The following is a 10,214-nucleotide window of genomic DNA, read 5'->3' on the forward strand; positions in this document are numbered from 1 at the left end:
GGAACTGTTCATAATTCCCTCTACCTTGACTAAGGCCCCAGTTCAAGCTGAAGAAAAACAGCCCCAAAGCATGATGCTGCCAACACCATGCTTCACTGTAGGTATGGTGTTCTTTTGGTGATGTACAGTGTTGTTCTTTTGGAATTATGACCAGAAAGTTCAACCTTGGTTTTATCAGACCATAACACATTTTCCCACATGCTTTTGGGAGACCTTAGATGTGTTTTTGAAAAATTTAGCCGGGCTTGGATGTTTTTCTTCGTAAGAAAAGGCTTCCGTCTTGCCACTCTACCCCATAGCCCAGACATATGAAGAATACAGGAGATTGTTGTCACATGTACCACACAGCCAGTACTTGCCAGACATTCCTGCAGCTCCTTTAATGTTGCTGTAGGCCTCTTGGCAGTCTCCCAGACCAGTTTTCTTCTCGTCTTTTTACCAATTTTGGAGAGACGTCCAGTGCTTAGTAATGTCACTGTGCACCATATTTTCTCCACTTGATGATGACTGTCTTCAGTGTGTTCCATGGTATATCTAATTCCTTTAAAATTCTTTTGAAATTCTACCCTTCTCCTGACTGATACCTTTTAACAATGAGATCCCTCTGATGCTTTGGAAGCTCTCTGCGGACCATGGCTTTTGCTGTAGGATACGACTAAGAAAATGTCAGGAAAGACCTACTAGAACAGCTGGCACTTTAAATGATGGCAGGTGTGTACTGACTCCTATTTAACATGATTTTGAATGTGATTGCTTAATTCTGAACATAGCTACATCACCAGTTATAAGAGAGTGTGCACACTTATGCAACCACATTATTTTAGTTTTACATGTTTACGACCCCCCCCCAAAAAAAAAAAGATCTCAGTTTGTTTTTCAATTGAGTTGTACAGTTTATAGGTCACATTAAAGGTGGAAATGATGTATCTTTGTTCATTTTTTACATCACAGAAACCTGACATTTCAACAGGGGTGTGTAGACTTTTTGTACCCACTGTACATGTTCATTTCTTTCACAATTTCATCCTAATGAAAGGAATGAAAGTATATGCTTTCAAATCTGCTACAAAGTTAAATTTGTTTTGTCCCCATCTTTGCAGAACTAACAAATCTCTGAAAATAAAAACATTCATGGCTCAGGGACTTAAAAGGTTAATGGAATCTAACCCCAACATTTCTACTGTTTTGGATACACTGGTGAGAGGATAGAACCTCTGTGGAGTTTTTACTGCTTCTAATTTACCTGTTAGGGAGATGCCCCCTCATTTGTCCTATTGACCTCTGTCACTGGGTCCAAAAGTGAGAGGAAATCCAACATTGGAGCTGTCACCAGAAGAGGCATAGAGGGGCCATGTTTCCAGTAGGGACATCTGTTCTGGTGACAACTGTCCAAAAAGGAGGTTCCATCAATTTGAAGAAACTTTGGGGTTGATTTACTAAAGGTAAATGGACTGTGCACTTTTGCTAGTTCAAGAGCTAAGTAAATGAGATGAAGCTCTACTGACTTCCATCATGCAATCATGTGCAAGCAAAAATACTGCTTTTTTTTGTTTTGTTTTGTTTTAATTTTCCTTGCACATGATTGGGTATTCTTTGCAGAGTGAAGCTTTACCTCATTTACTAAGCTCTGGGGCAACTGCACTTGCAAAGTGCACAGTTTATTTGCCTTCAGTAACTCAACCCCCTTTGTCTACTTCCTGTTGTGTTAACGGGACAAGAAATTAAAGGAAACCTCCGTACTTTGACACATATTTTTTTTTTTAAAAAAAAACTGCAATTTTAACCACTTTCTTCCTCAAAGAAGAGGAAAGAGGTGGCTGCACTCTGCAAAATGATACTTGAATAAAATGTCTTTATTTCAAATGACAGTAACACAGGATTCCAAGGACCTTAACGTGTTTCACACAACTTCAGTGCTTATTCATAACCAGCCGGCACCTGTCCATACGATTGGTCTTGGGATTGACCTGTTTCACTCACCTAAACGGTGCCTCTCTATGTTTGAACCTTCTATCTCATCCAAAATAAATAAAGATTTGCTGTTGGATACACTTTAAAGTGGAACTTCACTCTCTTAACCACTTCAAGTCCGGACACTTTTACCCCCTTCCTGTCCAGGCCAATTTTCAGCTTCCAGCGCTATCACACTTTGAATGACAATTACGCAGTCATGCAACACTGTACCCATATGGATTTTTTACCATTTTTTTGAGACAGATAAAATTTACTTTGGTGATATTTATTCACCAGTGGGATTTTTATTTTTTTTGCTATATAAATGAAAAAGTCCAAAAATTTTGAAAAAAAAGTGTTTTTCTTATAAAAGTTTGAAAATAAATAATCTTTCTTCATAAATATTGGCCAAAATGTATTCAGTTATCTTTTTAGCAAAAAAAAAACCCAAATTAGTTTATAACCAAAAATTATAACTTTTAAATTTTTTTTTTACATTTTTTTTTTTTTTTATATTATTATTTATGGGGTTTTTTTTATTTTATATACTGTCACCATAGTGACACTATACTACTTGTAGGTGGTTATGAAGATTTTTTTATTTTTTTTTACACTGATTGCTTTTACATCCATAAAGGCTGTAAAAGCAATCTACACCCATAAAGGCTGTAAAAGCAATAATTTCTCCTTCTCTCTGGCTGCATTCTTGCAGCCATTGAGAACTACTGTGTGAGCTTTGATTGGTCACAGCTTGTCACATGGTACAAGGCTGCTGTGAATAGACTTGTACCATGTGATCTGATCATTCACAGATTTCACACGTAGTAAGCAATGATGTCAGAAGTGACATCTTGCTTACTACTCTGCATGTGATCACTGATTGGCCAATCAGTGATCACATGATCGGGACCTTACACAGAGGTTCCGTACAACGATCGGTGTTCCACTGTGTCTGAAGGACACAGCAGACACTGGATTGCAGTGCTGCGCGCTCCCAGGGAGTGCGCACAAGCAGGGGGCGGGGAGGCCATTTATAAACGGCCACCCGCCCCTGCACTGCTCCTGTCCGGCCGTTTATATACATGGGCCGGACGGGAAGAGGTTAATCAACACTATTTGTAATCCTTCTGCTATTAACATTAATAGATGGGAAAGTATATTATATTTATTCATGTTAAACGTTCCCCCCCCCTCTTTATTTACAGTTACTTCCTGGTTTCCATGCCAGTGAAGTGTCCCAAAAGGCTGTGGGAGGAAGAAGGGGGTCGAAATTCCGGTTCACTTCGCTGCGGTTAACTGAGCCAGACGTGGAAAAGGGTACCAGTCAAAACCAGGTATCCGCTTCCCCCTCCCCCCCCAAAAAGTGCCAAATATGGCAATGGAGTGGGGGAGAAGGCTTCCACTTTTGGGTGGAACTCCGCTTTAAAGTCGGGATCCACCCCAGAGTCTGGAGCGGCACCTTGCTCAGCCTCTTGTCTTGCCTTAGCCAGCCGCTTATTCCCCTCCACAGACCTGTGGGGAGGGAGTGGAGCAGAGAGCAGTGACCGTCAGTCACTGCTCTCTGCTCAGTGCGGCTGTGAGAACTCAACGATCAGCTGACTGTTGCTGCATCCACATAGGAAGTATAATTGGGCAAAAAACAAACCCCTACTTCTCATTTAAATAGTGTTTTTGGTTTGTGCTGCTAAGATGCAGTGTAGTTCCCCTTTAACTAGCCATCTGTGTTACCACCAGTCATTTATTAAATGGTAAACTGCATATCCTGAATGAGCTGGAATCATTCTCTCTCCCCTCTCTTCTGTTTTATGTTTGTATTCATACAGCAATATGACAGTACCGTCTCAGCATTTCCCTCCTTCTCCACCGAAGTGTAATCCTTTCAGCTCTCTCCTTCATACCTCTCTGAACAGTCAGTCCTTCCTGCTCCTGCACTCCAAGCCTCGATCTCAATGCCAGCTTCCAAGTTCCAAGCCTCGTTCTCGTTCTCTCAGCTTTCAGGCAGCGAGCTTCACGTTGTCGGTACGTCTTTCATCACGTGACTACAGAGTGGCGATAGAACATGCTGTAAGAGAGAGGGACTTCTGCTACAATCTGAAAAGAAAACTTTATTAAAATATACATATTACACTGGTACTTTCCACATTGCTTTTATGTGTACACATCTGGAAGTGACACTAAACATTGGTTTTAAACAATTCCATTCAAGTATGTATTCTTAAAGCGGAGTTGCACCTGAAAAAAAATAAATAAAAGAAGCTACAAAAACTAGCTGCTGACTTTTAAAATACAGCCACTCACCTGTCCCTGGGTCCAGCGATGTCCTCACCACGGCTGGTTTCACTGGCCGTCTTCTCTCCCTGGCATCTTCAGTGTGAGCACCCGGCTGTGACAGCTTGCAGCTTCTCATCCTGGTGTCCACTGCGCATGCGTGAGAAGCGCTGCACTTTGTGAATGGCCCCGTAGTCTTCTGGCACCTGTCACGTGTCCCAGAAGACTATGGGAAGAGATGGGCGGAGGATGACTTCCGCTTCCGATCGCTTAGGCGATCGCAGCGGAAGTGGGTACCTGTCAAATTTGGGTACCCTCTCCCCCCCCCACTCTCCAAAGGTGTCAATCCTTAATGGGGAGCAGGGGACAACGGCTTAAAGTGGAACTTCCCCTTATGAGTGGAGCTCCACTTTAACTTAGAAAAGTCTCTTCTGTTGCTCTCATCCTCCAAATACTTTTTTTTGTTGTTGTGATCTGACTTCCTATTAGAGGGTGGCTTCGTCCCTTCCCCATGATCTTGCTGTATGCAGGAACGTAGCCACCCTCTCTTGCTTGCTCCAGAAATCAACCATGGGATTTGTAGTAAAGAAGAAGAAATTAAAGAGGAGTTCCAGTCAAAATGTAAAAAAAATAAAAATAAAAGCAGCTACAAAAACTGTAGCTGATAACTTTTAAAAAACAGCCACTTACCTTTCCGTAAATTCAACGGTGTCCTCCCCGCAGCCAGATTCACCAGCCATCCTCGCTCCCCGCATCTTAACCACTTCCAGACCGGACACTTTTACCCCCTTCCTGACCAGGCTAATTTTCAGCTTTCAGTGCTCTCACATTGTGAATGCCAGTTACTCAGGCATACGACACTGTATCCAAATGAAATTTTTATCATTTTTTTCACACAAATAGAGCTTTCATTTGGTGGTATTTAACCACTTCCCGACCGGCCGTTGTATATAAACGGCCGGACGGTGGCACTGCAGGGTCGGGTGGCCGTCTATAAACGGCCTCCCCGCACCCTGCTTGTGCGCGCTCCCTGGGAGCGCGCAGCACCGCGATCCGGTGCCCGCTGTGTCCTCCGGACACAGTGAAACACCGATCGTCGGACGGGACCTCTGTACGAGGTCCCGATCATGTGATCACCGATTGGCCAATCAGTGATCACATGCAAAGTAGTAAGCAAGATGTCACTTCTGACATCATTGCTTACTATGTGTGAAATCTGTGAATGATCACAGAGGTCACATGGTACAAGGCTATTCACAAAAGCCTTGTACCATGTGACAAGCTATGACCAATCACAGCTCACTCAGTTCTTTTCAATGAGTGCAAGAATGCACACAGAGAGAAAGAGAAATGATTGCTTTTATATCCTATATGGGTGTAAAAGCAATCAGTGTAAAAAAAAAAAAAAAAAATCTTCATCACCCCTCACAAGTAGTACAGTGTTACCATGGTGACACTGTACTGCTAGGGTGACAGTATGTAAAAAAAAAAAATAAAAATAAAAAATAATAATATAAAAAAATAAAAATGTAAAAAAAAATGTAAAAAAATTATAATTTTTGCTTATAAACTAATTTAGATTTTTTTTTTTTACTAAAAAGATAACGGAATAAATTTTGGCTAAGATTTATGATGAAATATTATTTATTTGCAAAATTTTATAAAAAAAAACACTTTTTTTCAAATTTTTTGGACATTTCATTTACATAGCAAAAAAAATACAAATCCCAGTGGTGAATAAATACCACCAAAATAAAGCTTTATCTATCTAAAAAAAATGGTAAAAAATTCATTTGGGTACAGTGTTGCATGACCGCGCAATTGTCATTCAAAGTGTGATAGCGCTAAAAGCTGAAAATTGCCCTGGACAGGAAGGGGGTAAAAGTGTCCGGTCTGGAAGTGGTTAATCACCACTGGGGGTTTTTTATTTTTTTCTAGAAAAGTGGAAAAAGACTGAAAATTTTGAAAATAAACATGTTTTTCTTCGTTTTTGTTACTAGATTTTGCAAATAAATATACTTTCTTCATTAATTTAGGCCAAAATCCATTGTGCTACCTTTGTTTGGTAGAAATAACCCAAATCAGTGTGTATTATTTAGTCTGTATTAAAGTTATAGAGTCCACAGACCACGGTATATATATTTGATATATTTGAAAATTTATCAATCCTGATGTACTGACTACCTATATAGTTTCTCAGGGCCCTAAAATGCCAGGACAATACAAATACCCCCCAAATGACCCCTTTTTGGAAAGTAGACAGTCTGAGGTATTTAATGAGAGGCAAGGAGAGTTTTTTGAAGTTGTAATTTTTTAAGGGGAAATGATGAAAGTAAATAATTTTAATTTTTTTTTCACAAAGTTGTCATTTTAACAAGTTCTTTCTCTCACACGGCATAGGCATACTTGCAGTTACACCCCAAAACACATTCTGCTACTCTTCCCGAGTATGGTGATACCAAATGTGTGAAACTTTTTCACAGCCTAGCCACATAGAAGGGCCCCACATCCAATAAGCACCCTTAGGCGTTCTAGGGGCAAAAATTACACATCTAATTTCTTGACTGTCTATCACAGTTTTGGAGGTCCTGGAGCACCAGGACAAAGGAATTACCCACAAAATGACCCCATTTTGGAAAGAAAACACCCCAAGGTATGTTTTAAGAGGCATGGGGAGTCTTCTGAAGACTTAATTTTTTGCCAAACGTTTTTGGAAAATGTGAAAAGAAGATGAAAATGTATTTTTTTCTATGCAAAGTTGCCAGTCTATGAGATATATCTATTACACAGCATAGGCATACTTAAAATTACACCCCAAAACACATTCTATAACTCTTCCTGAATATGGCGATACCAAATGTGTGAGACTTTTTCACAGTCTGGCCACATAGGGGGGCTCCACATCCAATAAGCACCTTTTGGAGTTCTAGGGGAAAAAATGACATCTAATTTCTTGACTACCTAATGCCATTTTGGAGGTCCTGGAGCAGCCGAGTCTTCTGAAGACTTAATTTATTACACAAATTTTCAGAAAATGTGGAAATTTATCTATTTTTTTTTAATGAAATGTTACTAAATTTTGCAAATAAACATAGCATAAAGCAGTGATGGCGAACCTTTTTGAGCCCGAGTGCCCAAACTGCAACCCAAAACCAACTTATTTCTTTCAAAGTGCCAACACTGCAATGAAACCTGAATATCGAGCTTTTGGTTTAGAAAAAACAACTCGTACAGTAGTGCAAACTAATTAACAGTACAGGGATGACCAGAGACTGCGGACACAGTACAGGGATGACCAGAGACTGCGGACACAGTACAGGGATGACCAGAGACTGCGGACACAGTACAGGGATGACCAGAGACTGCGGACAGTACAGGGATGACCAGAGACTGCGGACAGTACAGGGATGACCAGAGACTGCGGACACAGTGCAGGGATGACCAGAGACTGCGGACACAGTACAGGGATGACCAGAGACTGCGGACACAGTACAGGGATGACCAGAGACTGCGGACACAGTACAGGAGATGACCAGAGACTGCGGACAGTACAGGGATGACCAGAAACTGCGGACAGTACAGGGATGACCAGAGACTGCGGACACAGTACAGGGATGACCAGAGACTGCAGACACAGTACAGGGATGACCAGAGACTGCGGACAGTACAGGGATGACCAGAGACTGCGGACACAGTACAGGGATGACCAGAGACTGCAAACACAGTACAGGAGATGACCAGAGACTGCGGACACAGTACAGGAGATGTCCAGAGACTGCGGACACAGTACAGGGATGACCAGAGACTGCGGACACAGTACAGGGATGACCAGAGACTGCGGACACAGTACAGGAGATGACCAGAGACTGCGGACACAGTACAGGGATGACCAGAGACTGCGGACACAGTACAGGGATGACCAGAGACTGCGGACAGTACAGGGATGACCAGAGACTGCGGACAGTACAGGAGATGACCAGAGACTGCGGACACAGTACAGGAGATGACCAGAGACTGCGGACACAGTACAGGAGATGACCAGAGACTGCGGACACAGTACAGGAGATGACCAGAGACTGCGGACACAGTACAGGAGATGACCAGAGACTGCGGACACAGTACAGGAGATGACCAGAGACTGCGAACAGTACAGGAGATGACCAGAGACTGCGGACAGTACAGGGATGACCAGAGACTGCGGACAGTACAGGGATGACCAGAGACTGCGGACACAGTACAGGGATGACCAGAGACTGCAGACACAGTACAGGGATGACCAGAGACTGCAGACACAGTACAGGGATGACCAGAGACTGCAGACACAGTACAGGGATGACCAGAGACTGCAGACACAGTACAGGGATGACCAGGGACTGCGGACAGTACAGGGATGACCAGAGACTGCGGACACAGTACAGGGATGACCAGAGACTGCAGACACAGTACAGGGATGACCAGAGACTGCAGACACAGTACAGGGATGACCAGAGACTGCAGACACAGTACAGGGATGACCAGGGACTGCGGACAGTACAGGGATGACCAGAGACTGCGGACACAGTACAGGGATGACCAGAGACTGCGGACACAGTACAGGAGATGACCAGAGACTGCGGACAGTACAGGGATGACCAGAGACTGCGGACACAGTACAGGAGATGACCAGAGACTGCGGACACAGTACAGGGGTGACCAGAGACTGCGGACACAGTACAGGGATGACCAGAGACTGCGGACAGTACAGGAGATGACCAGAGACTGCGGACAGTACAGGAGATGACCAGAGACTGCGGACAGTACAGGGATGACCAGAGACTGCGGACACAGTACAGGGATGACCAGAGACTGCGGACACAGTACAGGGATGACCAGAGACTGCGGACAGTACAGGGATGACCAGAGACTGCGGACACAGTACAGGAGATGACCAGAGACTGCGGACACAGTACAGGAGATGACCAGAGACTGCGGACACAGTACAGGAGATGACCAGAGACTGCGGACACAGTACAGGAGATGACCAGAGACTGCGGACAGTACAGGGATGACCAGAGACTGCGGAAAGTACAGGAGATGACCAGAGACTGCAGACATAGTACAGGGATGACCAGTGACTGCGTACAGTACAGGGATGACCAGAGACTGTGGACAGTACAGGGATGACCAGAGACTACGGACACAGTACAGGGATGACCAGAGACTGCGGACAGTACAGGGATGACCAGAGACTGCGGACAGTACAGGAGATGACCAGAGACTGCGGACACAGTACAGGAGATGACCAGAGACTGCGGACAGCACAGGGATGACCAGAGACTGCGGACACAGTACAGGGATGACCAGAGACTGCGGACAGTACAGGAGATGACCAGAGACTGCGGACAGTACAGGGGATGACCAGAGACTGCGGACAGCACAGGGATGACCAGAGACTGCGGACAGCACAGGGATGACCAGAGACTGCGGACAGTACAGAGATGACTGCTGACCTTTGGGGAGGGACAGGTACCCGCTCTTACTTCCGCAGAGTTTTTTTTTCATCTTACCTGTTCCTTTATCCAGCCGCGCGCTGTCTTCCCGGCTTCTGTAGTGTGGACGCTCATCGGACAGCCGGATGCCCAGTGCGCATGCGCGAGAAGCGCTGCGCTTTGTGATTGGTCCGGCGGCTTCTGGGATCTGTCATGTGTCCCAGGTACCGCCTTACCATTCACAAAGAGCACTGCTTCTTGTGCATGCGCACTTGGGACCCGGCTGTCACGCACACTACAGCCGGGAAGACAGCGCGCCGCTGGATTCTCCTGGCGTGCCCACAGATAAGGCTCGGCGTGCCGGCTGTGGCACGCGTGCCACGGGTTCGCCATCACTGGCATAAAGCATAGTGTAGCTTCACCTACAGCCTGTTCCTAAAAGCTCAATCTACTGGTACGTGGCTGCCCACATAGCACTAAGTTCACTCACCAAGAAGTTAAACAAAAGATAAACCAAAGAGTACC

The 10,214-nt window shown here is 44.4% G+C and overlaps 1 protein-coding gene across 2 annotated transcripts in view; it reads right to left on the reverse strand.

Annotated features, from left to right (window-relative positions):
- Positions 1–3,943, reverse strand: part of MMAA (metabolism of cobalamin associated A) — a 40,393-nt gene extending 36,450 nt beyond the window's left edge. The window contains exon 1 of one of the 2 annotated variants that reach the window (XM_089670491.1): positions 3,852–3,943. The gene's annotated coding sequence lies outside the window, so the exon portion shown is untranslated. Of the gene's footprint in view, positions 1–3,790 lie in introns of both variants that reach the window. The other variant, XM_089670490.1, reaches the window with a different exon arrangement.
- Between the last annotated feature and the right edge of the window lie 6,271 nt (positions 3,944–10,214).

Source organism: Staurois parvus, unplaced genomic scaffold (genome assembly GCF_062004578.1).
Source record: "Staurois parvus isolate SC_StPar_1 unplaced genomic scaffold, SC_StPar_1.0 ptg000090l, whole genome shotgun sequence".
Classification (NCBI taxonomy): Eukaryota; Metazoa; Chordata; class Amphibia; order Anura; family Ranidae; genus Staurois; species Staurois parvus.